This window comes from Notechis scutatus, chromosome 2 (assembly GCF_049901735.1).
Source record: "Notechis scutatus isolate UNSWTSFEM ecotype Mainland chromosome 2, rNotScu1.2, whole genome shotgun sequence".
Lineage (NCBI taxonomy): Eukaryota > Metazoa > Chordata > Lepidosauria > Squamata > Elapidae > Notechis > Notechis scutatus.
Window position 1 is genome coordinate 34,340,179 of NC_142010.1, and position 22,411 is coordinate 34,362,589.

General features: G+C 39.5%; 1 protein-coding gene and 1 non-coding gene across 21 annotated transcripts in view; both read right to left on the bottom strand.

Annotated features, from left to right (window-relative positions):
- The window catches only part of MAGI1 (membrane associated guanylate kinase, WW and PDZ domain containing 1), a 524,636-nt gene that overhangs the window by 273,264 nt on the left and 228,961 nt on the right, over nucleotides 1-22,411 (bottom strand). The window lies entirely within an intron of this gene.
- Nucleotides 14,989-15,094, bottom strand: LOC113419993 (U6 spliceosomal RNA). Its single transcript, XR_003371997.2, has one exon. It is a non-coding gene; the product is annotated as a U6 spliceosomal RNA (small nuclear RNA).

The following is a 22,411-nucleotide window of genomic DNA, read 5'->3' on the forward strand; positions in this document are numbered from 1 at the left end:
GAGCTGTTACTGACATGACAACATTTTGTGCTGTATTACTTTGTATTGATCCCTTCCAGTCTTCTTAGTGAAGCCCAAACTGGTAAGTTATGGAGCTGTTAAAATGGTGCAATCATCAGCAGTCTCACTGGCCAAGTGCCAAAGTGATGAAAGGGGATTTCATCCCACAGTTTGTAAAGTTTTTCCTTCTGCATCACAGATTAACTGTTCAGAGACATGTTTCCCACCAACAAGCATAGGCTAATGCAATTAATTAACATTGGTCAAGGCAGTTTGTTACAATATTGTTAAGGGTGAGTTATTATTTGAGAGTATTTTACTTCCTGAGCTCCATTCACCGCAATTAAAATCAAAAATAGATATTTTCACATATATCACTGACCATTCTTCTATCATCTTGTTTGGGCTTATTAGACACAAATCTTTTAGGATTGTTCAGATTTAGACCGTGACTATTACTACTACGACTTGTGTGTCAGAAGCACTGAAGTATTTCTGTGGCAAAAGGATCTGCTGGTAACATCATTGTTGCCTGGGGGATGCCGAGTTGGGGGCTCCTTTCATGTCCCTTTAAAGTTGCCCACCAAAGTGGTACCCATTTATTTACTCATTGTTGCCTACTTTTGAACTGCTGGGTTGGCAGGAGCTGGAGTGTGTGATGGGAGCTCACGCTACCCTGTAGCAGTAACCGGATCTTGAAAGTAAGCGTAGCCCAGCATCCTAACCTCGTGAGCTGCCACACTCCTTCAGACCCATGACTGAAGCCAATTTAAAAACATACTCCCCCACCTCTGAAGAGAACTGGTTCTGCCTTTATTTACTATGAGAGATAGTGCCTAAGGAGATGTGATAGATAACAGTGAATTGGCAGCATCCCAAGAAGGAGGGAACACATTCTAGAAAATGGAACCAGACAAGAGGCTGCACAACATGGAGCTAGATAGGAGACTGAGGAAGAAAGTAAAGAATACCCACTCTTTAGAGCAGGGATCTTCTAACTTGACAGCTTTTAGACTTTTATTTTTTTTTTTTCTTAGTAAGTTAGTTACATAGTGTGAATACATGAATGGGTACAAAGGAAGAAAAAAAAAAAAAAAAAAAAAAAAAAAAGGGGGTGGGTGAGTTTGATGGTGTTTATGGACTTCAACTCCCAGAATTCCTCCTCCAGTCATGTTAGCTCAGGAATTCTGGGAGTTAAAGTCCACAAGTCTTAAACTTGCCAAGTTGGAAGACCCTTACTCTAGAATCTCCCAGGTTACATCTGTAGGGTAAGAGTAAAAAAGGTTTAGTCTGACGAGATTCTATCTACTGTACTGTATATAAGCAAATAAAGAACTGAATTCTAGCTGATCTGTTGTGCTTGGACTTAGCTTGACATTTATTTGGAATGAGTTTCATGGAGTTGGCTAGGGCTACCTGCCAATTAAATGTGCAGCAGACAGTAACTTAAGCTATTAGCACTGTATCTCACATTTACAGAGGAGATGAAATGCAATGACGAAGGGAGCTGATATCTATTTAATAGTCATTGGATATTGCAAACTAACAGTAAAAATACTTAAGAGCTCAACTTAGCAATCAGCAGCAATATATCTATGAACCAATCTTTCAGTATCCAGACTTCCTACCCTTCCCCGATTTTTATTTTATTTCATTTCATTTTTATAATATAAAAAGAAAGGAAATCTTTGGCCCTTACACAGACCTCAAATGAAGAATTTTATTGTACTTCAAAGTAAGTGACAATAGTAAAGAGCATGGCTAGAAGAAACAGAACTACTTGACCAGTTTTTCTTTTCCCTCCCAACAAGTGGAAGTTTTGTAATGGACAAAAAATCAACCTTTTCATGAATAGGCGAATTCACCTGAAGCAGGAGTGGGATTCTACCAGTTTGCACCTATTCTCTAGAACCAGTTGTTAACATTCTAAGCAGTTCGGAGAACCAGTTGTTAGAAGAAATTACTGGCCTAATCCTGTAAGGAAGGCAGGAAGGAAACATTCTGGTGTTGCTTACAGAAACTGCCTCTCCATTAACCCTTATTACATTCTTGGCAGGACTAGACTTTCTGTCTCAGGAACTTCTCTGGAGTTTTTTTTCCCCTCCTTTGCTGGTACTTTGTTTGTGTGGAGTGACCATTCAAAGTTACAATGGCACTGAAAAAAGTGAGTTATGACCATTTTTCACACTTACGACTGTTGCAGCATCCCCACAGACATGAGAGGCCAGGTGAGAAGATGCGTGCCTTGATGTGAGTGCTATTGAGTTGGCCACGCCCAGCCAGTAACATGATCACCAAGTCACATGACCACCAAGCCACGCCCACCCAGTCACATGACCACCAAACCACGCCCACCAACTAAGCCACACCCACAGAACCGGTTGTTAAAAAATTTGAATCCCACCCCTGACCCGTAGCAACCATTTTGTGGGATTGCCCAAAGCATGCTATGAAAATATCAAATAAACCCAATAGGTCAAAAATAGTTTCATATTTTGTATTGATGAATTGATGAAATGAATTAAATTAAACTGAAATACAGGTAGTTCTCAACATGACTGCAATTGGGACCAGAATTTCTGTTTCCAAGCAAGATGGTTCTTAAATGAGTCACATCCAAATTTACGACCTTTTTTGGCCAAGGATGTTAACTGAAATCATGCATTCATTAAGCAAACCCAACTTTCCCCATTGACTTAGAAACTGGCTGGGAAGGTCCCAAATGGTGATCACATGACCCAGGATTCGGGGGCGAAAGAACTTTGAATTGGGTGCGGCAAACCCAGGGAACTTCAGAATTGGGTTTCACCAGCTGTACCAATATGACATGTCTAATAAATCTACACTTTGAGGAAACCTCTGGCCTTGGAGTTTTGATTTCATTTGGGCTGTTACTTAGAACCCTGACATGACCATTGTAAAGAGATGTCAGTTGCCAAGTGCCTGAATTTTGATCACATGAACATGGGATTCCATGATTATCATAAGTGCAAGTGCTAGTTATAAGTTACTTTTTCAGTACCCATTGTAACTTTGAATGGTCACTAAGCAAATTGTTGTAAGTCAAGGACTACCTATACATCATCTATCCGGCCACAAATGAGCAAAGCAGCAAATGATTTTTTATAAACCTAGGTGTACAACTGTGGCCCTTTATGACCTGTGGACTTCAACTCCCAGAATTCCTGAGCCAGCCTAGCTCAAGAATTCTGGGAGTTGAAGTCCATAGGTCGTAAAAGGGCCATAATTGCTCACCCCTGCTATATTTCCTTTCAATGGGACAAAAAGCTTTCTCTTAAATGATCACCATGCCTGAAAACACTAACGGGCAATTGGGTCTGATTCATTTGTGCTTCTCTGTTGTCCCTGAAGAATACTCATCAAAGATTGAGGTTAGTGAAAAAGAGAGAAACATATCATCAAACCTGCCTGACCTGATGCCAAAGATTAAAGGTGAGGAATGAGCATCTAAAGGATCAAATGTAACAGTGCATTTATCTAAGTGAAATGAAATATTAAGACCAAATTAAGAATTAGAATGATTAATATACCCATTAAAAAGAAAACATCTGTATTGGTGAGAAGTTCCTGGAGAAAGTAAGGGATGAAAAAAAAAGGCCAATCAACCACAACCAAATTTTATGAGAAAGAAAAATTATAAATCATAAATTCATTCTTTCTCACTGTAATTGAAAATGTCAAGAAGTTAAGCAGCATATATTTCACTACTGATATTTTTGCCTGCATTATTTCTAGGGCATTTGTGAAATTTGTAAGCTTTATCTTAAAAATTATTTCCCTAGTTAATAGTCATTTTTCAAATTACATTTTTTCATTTGGTGATGTAGAACAACTTTTTCTCCCTGAAGTCTTACCAGAAATTCCAAATCTAGGATATAGAACAATTTTTAGCAGTAAATGTAAGGGTACCCCATGAAAAATATTAGGAATTATTACCTTCTTAATACATTAGAAAAAATATTTGTAGTTCAGGGTTAAACTGTGGGGTCTTTGGTGCTTTCTGAAGTTGGTGGTTTTCTTGAAGACATTTCATTACCAAACCAGGTAACATAATCAATACACTGATGCACTTAATTTGGTAATGAAACGTCTGCAAGAAACCCACCAAGCTCAGAGAGCACCAAGGACTGTGGGTCTTAACACATTAACAATGATCAAATCATTTCTCAAACACGATCCATTGTACTTGGATGGTTATAAAGTTCTCTGCAGAAGCTCTTCCAGGAGGTAAAAATTATTTTTCCAGAAGTAAAAATAGGCTGATATGCTGGCAAAAACACAGCTGAAATTTTAAAGCCTGAGGAAAAGAAAACAATTTCTGATAAACTAAATTGGATTTAGGCTATTTTGGCTGCTGAAGTGAAATTTTGAAAGATTGTTTGAAGAATTTCTGGATGAAAATTTGAAAATTCGTGTCTAATTATTCACAAATGGAGAAAGTGTTCCAGAGAAGACCCAAGAAGAAAATCAATGTTCTGTTAGCCACAAAATATTGCCAGTCAAACTTAATTAATGCCCTTGATTGACTCTAAAGGGTAAATTTGGTAATGGCTGTATGCACAAGACGTTAAGTTAAACACACTTTTTGTAATGGTAATGAAAGTAGATTATTGGAGGCAGAGAACTAATCACTAAAAGGAAGTAAGACATAATTGATTTACTGCTTGATTGCATGTCACAATTTTTCAAAGTCAAACACTGGGAGAGGATACTGCAGTTTAGCTACCACTTACTGTATATTATATACCTTACATGGCTGATGAGACTTATAGTTGTTATTGTTTTTTTTTTTAGTTTAAAAAGCTAGCCCACCAGAAAGTCTTTGTGCGATGTGAGTTTTGTTTGACTGCATGCTAAAAACCCAACTCCCTGGGACAATTAGCATAAAATAATACATAATGCAACAATTTTTTCATAATTTACCTAGAATTCTACAACATAATCCCAATAAAACACCTAAAACCCAAGCACCTCATGAGCTCCAGTTCTCACCTGAGCTCCTGACAACCTAATAATCTGAAAGCATGCAAATGCAAGTAGATAAATAGGTACCACTTTGGTGGGAAAGTAACAGCGTTCTGTGTGCCTCGGTATTCAGTATATAGTCATGCTGGCTACAAGACCATGGAAGTGTATTTGGATACCAGCTCCTTCAGTTAGGAAATGTAGATGAGCACTGCCCCCTAAAGTTGGACATGATTGGACAGGGGAATCCATTAATTTTTCCTTATCTTCACAGTTATGGATAGAAGTGTGATTGCAGCACAAATGTGTAGTACAGTAAACAGTTCACTGCTTTCTTACTTTTGTTAGGCAATAACACATTTGATTTATATTATGCAAGTAACAAAAACAATATAAGAGTGAGCAAATTAAGATTATGCCTTTTTCATATGGCACATCTTTTGGGACTCTTGGATATGGCACAAAGTAAAACCAAACATTTTTACATTAAAATAAAAAAAATGAATATAAATTCCAAGAAATGATACATGGGGAGAATATATATCTCTGCACTACAGTCAGAAGACAAGAGTTGTGTGATGCAGCAAGAGTTATTAATGCTATTGCTGCATATCAGTTGTGAAATTCTCTGATGGCTTACTAATAAATCCCCGAAGTCATTTGTAAGGTCAATAGCTTAACTTTTACATTTTTAGTTTACATTGTTCTCATATTAAGCTTCCTAATTTTCCAATTCAGGCTGCATGTCAAACTGCTAAGACATGACTTCCCAAGAAAGTAAACAAATCCGAGCATAACATATTGTCAGAGATGACAATAAAAACCAGTACTAAGATTGAAAAAAATAGTACTGGCTATTAAAGCTGTAAACACAACAAGCAATCTGTAAGCAGAGCAAGATCTATTATTAAATAGTTTTCATTCAGTGAATATGTTGCTAGGAGTAACATATTAATCCTCTGCAACATTATAGGGAGTAAATTCCACTTATTTCAGCATGTTTTAGTTGAAATTGCAGGCTTACCAATACTACAATCTAACAGAAGCCATGATGTCTTGTTCTACTGCCAGCAACACATAAGATTAGCCACTAGATTCCTATTGTAACTACTTCATGCGTAGGGCTTGGAAAACAAATGAATTTCCTTACTGTCCTTAGAAGGAAACAATGTAATTTATGAAGCCATTATATATTGAATGACAATAACCTGAATGCCTCAAATGAATAGAAATGACATATTAAACTGCCCAGTCTCAGATACGGAGCTAAACTTGTAATAAGTCCACCAAAAAAGTGTGCAGTTTTAAGACCTGCCATTCATTCCCTAAATTCAAGCATGTGCTATTTCAACACATAATTTTTAAAAAAGAAACCACATACAAATGTATATGTGGCATGGAAAATAAAGGCTTATGTTCTGTAGTGTCAAATCATAGCATATAATGAAGAGGAGTGATTGGATTGTTTTGTAAAAAAAACATATCAAACCCTTTTGGTAAACAATAAATGACAAAGATGCAAATTACTTTTACATTTTATTTTTAAAAGCACTCAGACTTGCACTGATGGGATTGATATGTGTCCCTTTTCTTCATCAGCCTATCTTGATATGGAATGCTAGAGAAGATTATCTACTCAAATTCAGTATTGAGTTATTGGGCATTTGTAGAGGTTTGAACATATAAATAAACAAAACCTTTCTGATTTGTGGGGTTGTTTGGTCCTCTCTGAGTTTAGTAGTTTTCTTGCAGACATTTAATTACCCAACTCAGTAAGATCATCCATACTAGTCCTAAACCCTAGCACAGATGATGTTACCTAGTTGGGTGCTGAAACATTTAAAAGAAAATAGAGACCAAGAACCCCAACCCTAAGTTACAAATATTGTCTCCTGTTTGTACTTTTCTGATTTCTAGGACACATATGGTTTATGAATGTCCATCTTTAAAAGGCCACATTGTTTGTCTTAAGGTGCCCTGTACGAAAGCCATCATGTCAGAGAAAGGGGTGCTTATTCTCACGGAGACAAAGTTGAACCTTGGACCTTCAGCTATTTAAAACATGTTCAGCCTTTTCTCTCCAACCTATCTTCTTTGTCAAGATGCAGGAAAAGTTTGCCAGCCCTTTTGCAATCAGGAAAGGGGATGAAAGATGTTGGCTGTTTACAGTTTCCAAGGTACGAAGTGGTACCCGAAGACATTTTGAAAGCCAATGATCGCAGTGTTAGGCAACAATAGGAAAACACAGGATAACAGAGCAGTTTTTAAAATGAGAAATGTAATAATTGAAAATACTTTAGTAGCAGGTTTCCTAATGGTGAACATATGTAAGAATAGGGGTCACATTTTATTCACCATTTTTCCACTGGAAGCAGTTAATAATTCATAATTTATTATGAACAAAGCCTTCAGCAGCTTTAGCTGCTAGCTTACAAAATGAGTTGCCTACATTGAGACATAACAGAATTGGCAAAGAAGATAAGTAAAAAAAATGTGTGTGGGGGGGAAACCATCTCAAAATACAAACACGAATGAGAGAAAGCCCATGCCAGTAAAATTAAATGAAGCAAAATTAAAGAGAAGCACCCCAACGTAAATTTTTACTAGTGTTAAATGACTAGACAGAGGGCTGTTCTATTTTTTTTTATTATCCATTATAAACATAAAATGCATTTGGATTTAAGAGGCTGCCTTTCTCTAATGTACGCTGGCTGGGTCTGTACAACATATTAAACCTAGTTAAGGATACTTTTGCATCAGTGTTTTACACCACTTTGCGATCGACGCTAGATCTGATTGATTTGACATTATTACTACCAGGGGGTATTAAGTCCATTTATTTCTACCTTGGCTCTAGTACTTTCCTTTGATCCTGCAGGCCTTGGGGCAGTTCGGTTTTCCCACTATTTAGTCTCCTCTTCTAGCCTTCTGTACAACATAGCTCCATTTTCACCACACAGCTATGCATCAGCATGCTCGCTATTGAGGAAAAACAGCTGGCTTTAAAATTACCAAGAATTTGTCTTCAGAAAACACAGAGATCGTTAATGCAACAGAAATTATAACTAGCAGAAAGAAAGGCTTGTTGAATTGCAGTATTCTTGCTTATATTTTTATTAGGGACTTTGTTGTCTTCGAAAGAGTGACCTGGGTCTTTTAGCGAAAGGTCTTCAAAGAAAAAACAAAGTCCAGTTGCCTCTTGAAAAAAGCATTTTTGGGATAACCGTGATGTAGATGACTGAGAATCTCCCCATAGACATTCCAGCAAGTACTCTTTTTCCAAACAGACACCCATACTTAGGTAATTTGTAATGGCAAAATTCTTGTTCATTTAATTTCACAGAGGAGAACAGGCTTGCTTGTTTTTGTGAATAGGCTCATCTTTGTCTGTTCATTGTATTGGCAACTGCTATTTTTATCTTAGCTAGGAGGATGAGTTTGCATAATCACAACATAGAATCACAGATGGTAGAATGACGTTTCGGAAAGCTCATCCATTTAGGAAAAAAAAATATTCACATGCACAGAAAACAAGCATGACAAGAAAGGGTTTAAGTTTAATCCGTGGCATCTATACTTTGTAGTGAAATCAGTTTATGCTTAATGTATTATACATGTGATTAGGCATTTGAACAGGATTTCAAAATCAGTAATGGACAGATACAGTACATAGTGATTGTGTGAATACACGTTTTGCATATTACATGATTTAGTAATAATTTCAACAAGGCAGAAACAAACCAGAATGTGCTTTTTTGCAGATAAGCACAACGAACCTGTTTGAATTTGTTTTTCTTCTGTTTTGATCCTCTTAGTTTATACATCTGTGAAGGTGGAAAGGGTCCATGAATAAGCCAGAAATAAACCTGAAATGTGTTTGTGTTTGTGCATCATATATATCAGTTAACCATAAACCAAGAAGCTAAAGTTTCAAACTGCAGACCATTGATTCCTAAATTTAAAAATGAGTTCTAAGAATGTAATCTTTTTGTTCAAAGTTATGCATAGTATTAACTAAATGTTTAATCTAATTGCTCATTTGTAACATTTACTTTATTTATAGACTTTCAAAAATTGAAATTAATAGTCACAAAATTTTATTTTTATTTCTTTATTAAATGTATATTCTGCCTATCTCACTATCCAAAGCAACTCTGGGCATTCATAAATATATTATATATATATATATATGTCATACATATATAAGCACGTATTGATACATCCATACATCCAGACACAACCAACAAAATGTTTTTGCTTTTCATTGCAAGCCTTTTCCTTCTCATGACCCCAGATTTTCAAAATTGTATCTGAATTTAAAACCATATATTATATTGCCATTTGCACTTGCACTTACAACTCAATCAGTTGTAATCAGTTCAAGGTAGATATTCTGCTCAAGTGTGAAATGTTCAATCTATCAAAATACCATTCATGCTTAATTCTTGTTGAGATATCTAAGATTGGAAGTGTTATGACTAACACAGATATGTCACTCATCATAAGAGAAAATAATTACAAGATAAGAAAAGGGGCGTTGGTACTTACCTGACACGCCCTTTCTCTGTGAGCTGTGAAGAGCATCCATTGTTTGGGATGATGCTTCTGTCGCTCGTTTGATAGGCTGGGCTTTAATTGAGAGGACGCTCCTCCTCCTCCACGGGACTCCTCCCTAGCGTCCCCAGTTTTGTCGAAGTCGAAGTGATGAAGTATTTCTTCTCCTTCACCCTTTCTAATACTTGGCCGGAATAGCATCCCACCAGATGAATAAGGGTGGGGATGGATGCTCTTCACAGCTCACAGAGAAAGGGCGTGTCAGGTAAGTACCAACGCCCCTTCTCCAGATGAGCTGTTCAGAGCATCCATTGTTTGGGACATACCAAAGCTTGGTGTGTCCTACGGGAGGGCTTCCATCTGTTCGGATTCCCCTTTTCTTGGTCCCTATGGACCCTTTGTAACACTTTCCTGTCAAAGGCAGCCTCCGTAGAGGCGAAGACATCATTCTAATAGTTTCTAAATAAAAGGCGATGGTGAGGCCCATGTTGTCACCTTGTAAATTTTCGCTATTGGCGCTTGTGGCCCATGTTGTCAACATCGCAGCGTTCCAGGTCGAATAAGCAGTGATGCCCCTGAGGACAGGAAGAGATTGTGTCTCATAGGACTTGGGAATTGTGCTCTCAGCCACTTACTGGTCATTGAGGAAGGGGTCTTGCACCCAATGGTGGGTGGTTGAAAAGAAACGAAGAGAACCTTTGTTTCCTAACACACATTGTGCAGTTGAAATATATGCAGAAAGCTCACCTTACATCTAGATTGTGGCATTGTCGTGCCAGATTTTATGTTGGTTTCAGACAAATGTACGGGAGTATCAGTTCCTATGGTCTGTGGAAACCCAAAATTATCTATGGGTGAAAGATGGATCTGGACTAAGGACCACTTTGTCTGTGTGAAAAATACAGAGCTCCTGTCTAACTGACAAGACTACTATATCCAAGATGTAACTGGCTGATGTAATGGCAACCAAGAGAACCACCTTGTACGTTAGGAATGGAGACACATGGTCTACATGGGCTCAAAGGGAGTTTTCTTGAGTGCAGTAAGGACCTTGTTGAGGTCCCACGTGTGATATCAATGCACTACAGGAGGCTGTAAAATTGTAGCCCCGTGCAAGAAAATGGCATATGCGTGGGTGATGAGAGATGGGCTGCAAGTCTTTCCTAGTGATGACCGATGCTATGGCCTCCCCTTTGCCTGTTTATATGAACAAGATAATAATTAAATGTCATATAAATAACACTGCCGTCTAACAGGTGTTCCCCTGAGATGGACAGCCAGAGCCATCAGAACCTTCGTAAGAACCTTGGGCAGATGACAACCCAAAAGACAGTGCAATGTATTCAAAACGTTGAGTATTATAACAAAAACTAAGAGTTTTGCTATGTGAGGATCTAATTGGAATGTGGGCATGGGCCTCCATTAAGTCAATGGAGGGTAGAAAATTGCCCCTTCTGAAGCTCAGAAGTATGGAGTTCAGTATACTCATTTTAAGCCTCCTATGAACTATGGATCAATTAAGTCATTTTAAAACTAAAATTGCCCCCTGCTGATCTGGTGCCACAGGTTAGTTGCCTGGATCTCCAATAAATGAACAATAGCTGTCTCCATCATGCTCCCTTTAACAGGATCCCCAGAGAGAAGGCAAGTAATGCAAAGGTTCCGGGGAGAGGATGGAAATTCTATAGCCAGGCCTAATCTTCTGATACCTCTAACCCAGGAAACAGAGGTAGAGGCATCCCATCTCTCCGTGAAAGGCTTGAGGCTTCCACCAATAGGGGCACAGTCGTGAGGCCTATGTTGTGCCTCGGAGACCTCTATTTCATGTTCCTCAAGAGATTCTTTTGCTGATTTCCGGTTTGTCGGCTTTGCGAGCGGTAGGGATTCGCGAAGCTGCGCGATCCCTGCCGCGCTAGCCGCTTTTGGGGCTCCGATCCGAAAGGCTGCGGAGCAAGGCTGCCCTGCAGGGGCAGCTGAAGGTAGGGGGATCCGGAAAGGGTTTGGGGTGTTGCAGACCCCCTCCCTGGCCGGCAGAACCCCTTTTACCAAGACGGCGTGGCGGCGGTCCGTAATGGCCGCCACAAAGAAGCCGGCAGCTGGGCAAGTATGCGCAGGAGGAAGAGGAGAAAGTTTTTAAAAGTGAAAGTCTTCTTGGTCAATCCAGGACTCTGGGATATATTTAATTTAATTCCTGGAAGTGATGGCTTTTTGGATGATTCTTTCCACAAGAGAAAGTAAGCGGCAATTCTGAGGTGCTAAAAGGAAAGTTTACTCTCCCTCCCGACGGAATTAACAAACGGATATTGAGAAACCTGTTTTGTTTTTTCAGGTAAAACTAGCTTTATGGGATAAATCGGAAGGGAGAGGACAAAAATATATTTATCTGGTTGGATTTTGTTGGAGGAGATGCCTTAAGGATTTGGAGACAGAAATAAAATTTTAATAAGGCTTTAAAACACAGATTTGGATTTTCTTTTTTCCTTTGTCTGATACTACCCCTGGAAGAGAAAGAGGAAATTTTGGCTTGGCTTGGATTGATTGAGGATTGTGGACTTTGGGATTGTCTTACTTTTCTTTTGGAATATTTTGGTTGGAGTAAGAAGAAAGAGGGAAAAAGAAAAGAAAAGATTTATAATGACTTTCTCCTTTGAGGAACTGAGGGATGAATATGAGCAAATAAAAGCAGCCTGTAAAGATGGTATGGAAAAAGCTTTTCTATTTTTAGAAATGGCGCTGGTTAACTATGAACAGACAATGCGACAGATGGAACAACAACAAGAAGAAGACGAAGACACCATCTTTAATGAATCCCAAAATTTATCTAAGAAAGAAGGAAGGAAGAAAGCGAGGAAAATGAAGGACTTAAGATCTAAAAAACATTTAAGAAAGAGAAAAATATGATGCAAAATAAATACAATGATAGCAAACAAGAGAAAAAGGGAATACAACAGAGAAGGGATGCCAGCAAGACAGAGGTTAGAAGAAGGGGGGTAGGAAGATCTGGTGGGGGAAGAAAGAAAGGGGAAAGGCGGAGAAAAACCACAAAGTTTTAAAATTGGATGGGAAAAGAGGAATCTTTTTAGGGATAAAGGGTGAAGTATAAATTTTCTTAAAAAGATTTTGCAAGGTACATAAGACGGTATTGTAATATTTGTATTAGAAATAGAAAATTAGAATGGCTTAAGAGTTAATAAGAAATTAAAATGTTGAAATGTTTAATAATGATTGATTTTTAAAATGTAATAAAATATTGAAGGGAAAGGCAATGAGAATGCTATAAGATTTATTATTTAGATTTATTATTTAACTACGTATTTAGGAGGATACTATGTATTTAAACATTTTTGATTTATTACTCTGTTTTTATTGTTATTAAAAGTAAAAATTAATAGATAGAATGTACCAAGCAGAATCAGATTGGATATTAGGTGTCATTTTAAATGTTAATCTAATATTTAGGGAGAGGATAGAAAGACATCATACTCTGATTAGAGATTTCAGGAGAAATTCTTTTTTTTTTCATTATAAGGAATGAGATAGAGGGATAATAAAGGATGGGCAAAAGATACAAATATAATGATTTAAATTAAGATGGATTGAATAAGATAGAATTATGAAGAGTGAAATGTGTGGAGAAGTATATATAGAAGATACAGAATGGTAAATAAAATAGGTAATGATCTGTAAGATGAGCATGAATATAATTAAAGCCCATATAAAGAGAGGTATCGGGGCCAAGTTACTTTACTAAAAGATTTTTATATGTTTGTTTGTGTCTGTTTATGTTTTTGAGAAATATTGGTGAAACCTTCTAGAAACACAGAAAGAGAATGACGATAATCAAGTCAGAAAGAAATAGAGGACAAGAGATGTTTTTATGCTCATTTAGAATTGGTTTAAAATAGAATTGTATTGTATAAGATAAGGTTTTATCTGACTTGTAAAATTTATAATGGAAAAAGGTTCAAATATGTAACGGTTGATGATGATTTGTTTGTTTTTGAAATTAATAAAACTTGTTTTAAAAAAAAAAAAGAGATTATCTTGCTCTGCCCTCCCCTTCAGTATCTATCACCAGATCGGAAACTATCTGACTGTTGGTGATTCATGTGTCCAGACGGTCCCTGGAGTCTGGAGAGAAAAAGTCCCCGGTAGAGGGAACGAAGGAACCCTCCCAAAAGCTGGGAAGGACTATTTTGGGGTCTATGAAAAGAGAAGAACTTATTTTCTGCTTCTAGTCTCTATCAGTGATAGCTCAGGGGCACCACCAACCAAATTATCGCCATATATTGGGGAGGAAGCAAGCTTCCATTAGTTGTGTGATATCTGCTTGCCAATGTCTGAGCCATAGCAGTAGGCGAGGAGTAACCTGAGATGCCATGGCTTGAGCAGATAATTTAATAGAGTTTTGCGGCGTCCTTGTGTGCCCTGATATTGGAATTTGAGATAATCTCCCTCAGATGGCGGAGCAACCTGAGAGACGATCTAGTAAAAAAAAGGGGGATGAGGCCGACTCCGCTCTTATGGCCCTCACATCAGATCGACATGCCCTACATGGGGACAACTCGACCCTGTATATCCTTTGACTTGAGAGCCTCTTCTGCTTCCGTAGGAATTGCAGAGGAGGATGATAATTGCCATTATTGTTTTATCTACTATCGTGGTGATGAGAAATTTAGCAGAATGAGAAAACCAAATTAAAAATTTGCTATCATATCCTGTAAGAGGGGTATACGCCACTGAAAAGACCCCTTGTTTCTGGACGAGGTCCAAGAACCTCTGTGGGACAGTTATGACTTCCTCTTACATTATTGGTTGGGAGAAGATTAAATCATCTGACCCCCCCTTATAGTAACGATTGTTGGGCCGAGGGGAAATGGAATATCAAGGCAGTAAGTAGTTTTGTTTTGTTTTTGAAACAACAGAGACTTGAAAAAAGTCTGAGGGCGAAACAGACCTGAAGGTCGGTGGTCTGGCTTAATGCCTTCAATGTTTGACATGCCCCCCTTTTTAGGAGATCCGCCTCTGACAGATTTTGGTCACTGTTGTGAGTAGACCCTTCCTCAACCTGTTCCATCTGGTCTCTAGTTCTCCCTCATCCTGTGCATCATGTGAATGTGTAACTGGATTATATAATACTCCCCTGAAGGAGGTACCTGCTGGTAATGAAGGTCTATTCTGCATAGTAACTAAATCGAGTGAGAATCGAGGTCAGATTGTGGAGGCTGCCTAGCCATCAACTTCTACTGTGCCCCGGCTGCGATGCCTCTTCAAATTGCCATGTCCCTCCAGGCCTTCAATCTGTCAGGGATATCCTCTGGGAGGAGGAATTCTGGTGTGGTCCCACAACTGTCTGTCAGGCAAGTAGTGCTGCTGAAGGCCTGGGTTGAACCGGTCTCTCTGAGGCTCTCCTGGATGGCGTTGAGAGATCCAGGGATGGAGGCAAGGTGAAATATGGAACACTTCACAAATTGTGTGTCATCCTTGTGCAGGGGCCATGCTAATCTTCTCTGTATCATTCCAATTTTAGTATATGTGCTGCTGAAGCGAGCACTCTGGAACTGGGACCAGCCTGGCTGGGGAAGAGGACTGAGACTTCTGTTCAACCTCCCTCATGCATTTTTTTTTTAATTTAAGATATGCTCATCTAATGCATTTTGGTGTCTCTTGGCATCCTTTGTTGCCTTAGAGGTCTCTCTAGGACGTTTTTACCTACTTTGAGTTGGTTTGTTGTCCTCTGGGGGTATTTTTGGTTGCCCTTGAAGATTCTGACCTAAAGCCCACAAGGTGAGATAGCTATATCTATGTATATGTGTATGAGATATTAATGGACTGTTGACTGGTTCAGAGGACTGATATAAACAGAGGCAGGGAAACCTCTTGATATTTGCTCTCCCCTCCCCGTTTTTTTGTAAATTCAATTTGTTATTATGTTATTATTCATAATAATATTGATATCATTAATATTGTTATTATTGATAATATTTTTGTTATATCTGTGCACAGCTACTAACATGTTGTGCTGTTACCAAACTCATAATTAGATGACTGAATATGGAATCAAATTGTGAGGCCAAATAGAGAACACCTTTCAGGACCTGTATTGCAATTGGGAGATCCTGCATTGACTGGCGCTCAACAGCTTCCTGCCCAGACGGACAAAGGCCTTGGTGCTCGCTGTTACTGTGCTGCTAGAATTCTGTGAGGGCTGCCAACTGAAAAAGGAAGCCCAATAGTCAACCTCAGAAAGAGGTCCATAATCGGCATAAATGTCCCCTGGACCCTCACGGAGATTCTTGTGAGGGGATGTGGCTTCTCAACAGATAATGCCATGGAATTCTTATAAACAAAATGATGCTGGCGTTGTTTTAGTCGTCAAGATGTAGCATCAACCATCACCTTTTTATGTGAGCTGATGCGAATCTAACTAGAATTTGAGAATTTGAGCAGGAGAACTCAGAGTCCTCTGGCTCCACCCGATCAATAGCCCTTGCTTCTTCTATATACCTTGCGGGAGTATATCTGAAACTACAGAATCTCCTGTGGAGAGATACCTGAGGGTAAGGATGCTCTGTCCTGCTTAGTGACCGGAGTTATAGGGAATTCCAGTCAGAAGGAGCGCTCTGTTGTTCAGAGCAGTATGCTGCACCTCCGCAGAGATACATTGGCATATTGCTAATTCCATCCACAGTCATATCTTTTCCAGTAAGTCATCATCTTGACAGAATCTGGCCGCTGTTGGAGCAATGTGGCCACAGAGTCACTTCGAGTCACTTGTACTGATCTAGATGGGCTACCTGATCTTGTGCAGCTGCGCTGCATCTGGATTACACAGACAGATTCAGGAGTGGTTGCAGAGGGGGATTGGAGCTGAAGTAGGCCTGGAGGAGATGAGGTTTGAGAATTTTCTTCATCCTCCCACATGAACTTCTTCATGTGTTTTTCTAGTACCTTATGGCACTTGTTAGCGTCTTTTTCTGCTGCTTAGGAGATACACTTTGAATGCTTCAATTTGTTTTGAGAATTTGACATTGCTCTTGAGCTACTGCCGCTTGCCATTGTGACCGCTTATTAAATTTTACTGTTAATGAGGCTGAAATGTTGGGCGGTTGGCACTCCCAGGGGCCTGAACCAGCAATGGCCAGGGAACCCTAAAACAGTGCTCCCCAGTTTTGTATAATCTTATGTAAGAATACTGAATTCTTATTCTTGTTCCTATTATTATTATCATTATTATTATGTTGTTATCAATATTATTATTTCCAAATTAGCCAAATTAGGAACACCTCATAGGCCTAGAAAGGAGGAATTGTTGAAATAAGATGTAGGCCTGCGACAGCTTCCTGCACAGGCGGACATGGGCCTTGGTGCTCGCTGTGGTACTGCTGTTTAATTCTGTGAGGGCATAAGCCAACAGTTTCCTCCTTAATGAATAAGGGTCCAAAATAGAATAATTATATCTGAATACACACACACACACACACACACACACACACACACACACACACACGTATTAGGGTGATTTCTCTCAGGTTCCAGGAAGGAGACCCCTGCTTAGGGAAAGAAAAGCCTCTCACAGTTCCAGAAATAAAATGCAGATCACTACCGCATGGTTAGTGAGTCTGCAATGGCACCAGCCGTTATCTCTTTAGACGCGTAATGAGTTAAATCAGCTCAGCAGCACTTCCACGCCTTGTGGGGAGTCGATACTGCAGAGTTTCCCCTTGAATAAAAAGGCGTGGTGGGGCAGATGGGCGCTGATGCCCCCACCCCAGACAGTGTTCCCAGGGGAGAGAAAAAAGCCTTGGACCCTTTTAAAATGGAGCCTCTCCCATCGGGCGCGGGCAGCGGCGATCGTAGCAGCAGCGGCGATCGTAGCGGCTCGGCTTGAAAAGATCGTAATGTGAGTTGTTAGCCATGCAGCTGAGGTGTTATCACCTCCTATCGTCCTGGGGGCGAGAGATCATTATCTGAAGCTACGGTGAGCTCCCTTGGCTCGAGTTATATATCGTAGGGAGCTGCTTGACTCATTGAAAGTAAAAGCCTTAAAGGAGTTGTTTAGAGTTTAAAAGCAAACCTTTTTGTTGACTCCTTTTGAAGCCTTTGCTATTCCGGCCAAGAGAAAGGAAATTAAGCTGCCTATATCCACGAAGGCTGAGCAAAAACTGGGGACACTAGGGAGGAGTCCCGTGGAGGAGGAGGAGCGTCCTCCCAATTAAAGCCTATCAAATGAGCGACAGAAGCATTATCCCCAAACAATGGATGCTCTTCACAGCTCATCTGGAGAAAATCATGAATACTTTGCTATTAATACATGACAAAACACTGGGTATTATTTCTTACATATTTTGACAGAAGATAATGAGATACCAGCAGCTTTCTGGCATCTGAAAGAGCAAGTAGGGATACAAAGCATCCGACATTGGAACACAACTATGTAATGGCAGGATTTAGGCTGTAATATCACCACACATGTGATATCATTTTGATATAATCTCAATATGCAGCCAATACTTACGAATATACAAAAGAGCTATGCACTCAGTTAATAAATGGGCTGAGTAAAAGTAGTAGTGTACTGTTTTACTGCAAACAACTTCAATATTGCTTTTTTAATGAGAAACAGTATAAAACTTCATTAAATACAATAAATGTTTTGAAACATATCGACACTTATTTCTTCCATTAGAACATAATGAAATGTTCACCTTTATTTAATTAAGTAACTTTTTTAAATTGAGTATTTTCTACGCAGACCGGTTGCTATCAAATTTATCACGCTCGTGTTCCTGTTAATACATTTGTTCCTGCTGATAAATTTCTTGCCAATTTAACCAATCTGAATTTAAACAGTATTAGGGATTCAATCTGGATCGCCTTATCTTAACTTGCAATTAGGCATTAATAAAAAATGTAACCCTAAAGAAATCTTGCAATATGTCGATTGTTATCTACAGGTGAAACTCGAAAAATTAGAATATCGTGCAAAAGTTCATTTATTTCAGTAATGAAACTTAAAAGATGAAACTAATATATGAGATAAACTCATTGCACGCAAAGCAAGATAGTTCAAGCCATGATTTGTCATAATTGTGATGATTATGGCTTACAGCTCATGAAAACCCCAAATCCACAATTTCAGAAATTTAGAATATTACATGCAATCAATAAAACAAGGATTGTACATAGAACAATATCGGACCTCTGAAAAGTACAAGCATGCATATGTACTCAGTACTTGGTTTGGGTCCCTTTTGCAGCAATTACTGCCTCAATGCAGCGTGGCATGGAAGCTATCAGCCTGTGGCACTGCTGAGGTGTTATGGAAGACCAGGATGCTTCAATAGCGGCCTTCAGCTCTTCTGCATTGTTCGGTCTCATGTCTCTCATCTTTCTCTTGGCAATGCCCCATAGTTCTCTATGGGGTTCAGGTCAGGCGAGTTTGCTGGCCAATCAAGCACAGTAATCCCACGGTCATTGAACCAGGTTTTGGTGCTTTTGGCAGTGTGGGCAGGTGCCAAGTCCTGCTGGAGAATGAAGTCAGCATCCCCATAAAGCTCATCTGTGGAAGGAAGCATGAAGTGCTCCAAAATCTCCTGGTAGTTGGCTGCATTGACCCTGGACTTAATGAAGCACAATGGACCAACACCAGCAGATGACATGGCTCCCCAAATCAACACAGACTGTGGAAACTTCACACTGGACTTCAAGCATCTTGCAGTGTGTGCCTCTCCATTCTTCCTCCAGATTCTGGGTCCTTGGTTTCCAAATGAGATGCAAAAGTTGCTCTCATCAGAAAAGAGGACTTTGGACCACTGAGCAACAGACCAGTTCTGTTTTTCTTTAGCCCAGGTAAGATGCTTCTGACGTTGTTTGTGGTTCAGGAGCGGCTTGACAAGAGGAATATGTCATTTGAAGCCCATGTCCAGGATCCGTCTGTGTGTGGTGGCTCTTGATGCACTGACTCCAGCCTCAGTCCACTCCTTGTGAAAGTCCCCAACACTTTTGAATGGCCTTTTCCTGACAATCCTCTCCAGGCTGCGGTCATCCCTGCTGCTTGTGCACCTTTTTCTTCCACACTTTTCCCTTCCACATAACTGGGGGAGGGGGAGGGGGAGGAGAAGAAGAAGAAGGAGGAGGAGGAGGGGGAGGAGAAGGAGAAGAAGGAGGAGGAGGAGGATGTACACTACAGTTGCGATGCAATGAAAGAACCCTCCCACAGTGGCGCTTTCTAAAAGCAGCCTTCAGTCTTGCTTCCATTTTTTTAAAATGGATAGGGTGGCTCCATTATCAGCATTTCCCGAGCAAATTAAAATAGCATTTAAGACAAGAAAGAAGATGCTCTACTGCAGGGGAGTCAAATTCACATTGTCACAGCGGGATCATGTGACGTATCGGGACTTCGCTAAACCGGGCGTGGGCGTGGCCAATGTATGACGCATCTGGCCCATGGGCCTGGAATTTGACAGTCCTTCTCTACTGGGAAGTGAGAGGAACCACAAACAAATGTTGCCTGAGATTAAGAATATCTTGATTGCATTTCTGTTTATTTATTTATCAAATTTAGAAACAGCCCATTTCACCCACAGAGTTACTCCGAGTGGTATACAATTAAAAACATCAAAACTGTATAAAAACAGGTAGTCCTGGACTTACAACCACAGTTGAACTCAAAATTTCTGTTGATAAGGGAGACATTTGTCAGGTGAGCTTTGCCCCATTTCAGAGATTTTCTTGCCACCCTTGTTAAGTGAATCACTGAAGTTGTGAAATTAGTAATGCAGTTGTTAAGTGAATCTAGCTTCCCCATTGACTTTGCTTGTCAAAGGGCAATCACATGACCCTGGGACACGGCAACTATCATAAAAATGAGTCAGTCGTGTTGAAATTTTGATCGCAAGACCCTAGGGATGCCACAACAGTTGTAAGTGTGGAAAAATGCTCGTAAGTCACTTTTTTCAGGGCTGTTGTAACTCTGAACGGTCATTAAACTGTTTTAAATCAAGGACTACCTGTATTATGCTTCCCTAGGGATCAGGTAAAATAGAATAAGTGCAATTTTGAAAAGGAAGGCGTGTAGGGGGTCTTCAAGGCCAAAACCAACATTTACTTATTGTAAATCACCTGGAGTTGCTTCTAGGCAAGGTGGGCAGTACATGAATTCCATAATAAAATAAAATATAAATTCATTCAATGAATTTTCTTACTGGAGCAGGACAGTCTATTATTAATAATTGACAGAGAACTAAAACTCTTTATTTCCCAGTACACATGTACACAGAGGAAACTTCATTACACAGGAGCAAATGCAGGTATCCTTTAACTTCTGCTAAAAAGGTTTGGAAAATATTCCACCCATCCCTTGCTCTGCTTGTTTCCGTATCCCTAATTTTTTTTTTATTTGCTCACATTAAATTCAGATGTTCCCTGGGTTTACAGCCTCAGCAAATTCAGTAAGTATTCCCAGTAGCAGGAATTACCAAAACTATTAATCATTTCTTTATTTAGGCAGGGGTGGAGAGAAAAAAATCTGACCTTTTCATCTCAACCACTTTCTGCACAGAAGCAGGAATGTTTTGCTCCAATGCCTGTCCAGAAAATCAAATGGGATTACTGGAGAATCCCAAGTGCATGTGAGCAAACTAGTGGTGGGATTCAACTTTTTTTTTACTACCGGTTCTCTGGGCGTGGCTTGATGGGTGCAGCAGGGGAAGGTTACTGCAAAATCCCCATTCCCTCCCCACCCCACTAACCTGATTTCCAGCTCCGTTCTCCTGTGCAGGGCAACAAAAGAAGACCCAGCCGATCAGCTGGGACTCAGGAGGCAGAGGATAGATGGGGGTGGGGCCAGTCAGAGGTGGTATTTGACGGTTTTCAAAATTTATCCTACTGGTTCTCCAGAACTGGTCAGAACCTGCTGAATACCCACCTCTGGAGCAAACCCACTAACACCATCAGTTTGTATTCAGATTGTACTGTAGCCTGTTGACTTCAGAATCAAAGTAACAAATTCAAAATGGGAAAAAAGGGTCCTTTTCAACCTTCAAAAGGTGAATTACAGGTAGCCCTCGACTTAAACATTTCGTTTAGTGACTGTTCAAAGTTACAACACCACTGAAAAAGTGACTTATGACCATTTTTTATCCTTACAACCATTGCAGCATCCTCTTGGTCACATGATCAACTTTTAGATGCTTGGCAACTGGCTCATATTTATGATGGTCGTAGTGTGCCGGGGTCATGTGATCACCTTCTGTTGAACGTCCCACCAAGCAAAGTCAATGGAGTAGCCAGATTTACGTAACAATTGCATCACTAAGTTAACAATTGCAGTGATTTACTTAACAACTGTGGCAAAAAAAGGTTGTAAAATGGGCCAAATTCACTTAACAAATGTCTTACTTAGATATAGAAATTTTGGGCTCAATTCTAGTCATACGTCAAGGGCTACCTATATAGATTTTAAAAATAATAATAATTCCAAAGTCATGTCAACCATCTCCTTAAAATAGTACCCAGGAATGCTAGATGATCAGACAGCAGAGAAACAAATATTACAACACAGCTATGAAAAGACATCCATTTCTGGATGCCTCAGGATGTTCTAACCACCCTGTTTCCTAAAACATAATTACAAAATCCTGTGCTAAGATTGGATCTGAAACAAGAATTGAATATCCGCATCTAATTTTGTTATCAGAAAAAAAATACTGTTGCATAAACGTTTAAAAAAAAACCCACCTGACAAGGGATAAAAACAATGAAAGCAGGTGTTTCTTATAAAGTAGGAATCTTAAATGATTATACTGAAATGGAACTTGAAAATTCATTTCCCTCTTTAAATTCTTCACTGCTTTACATTCTTTTTAAA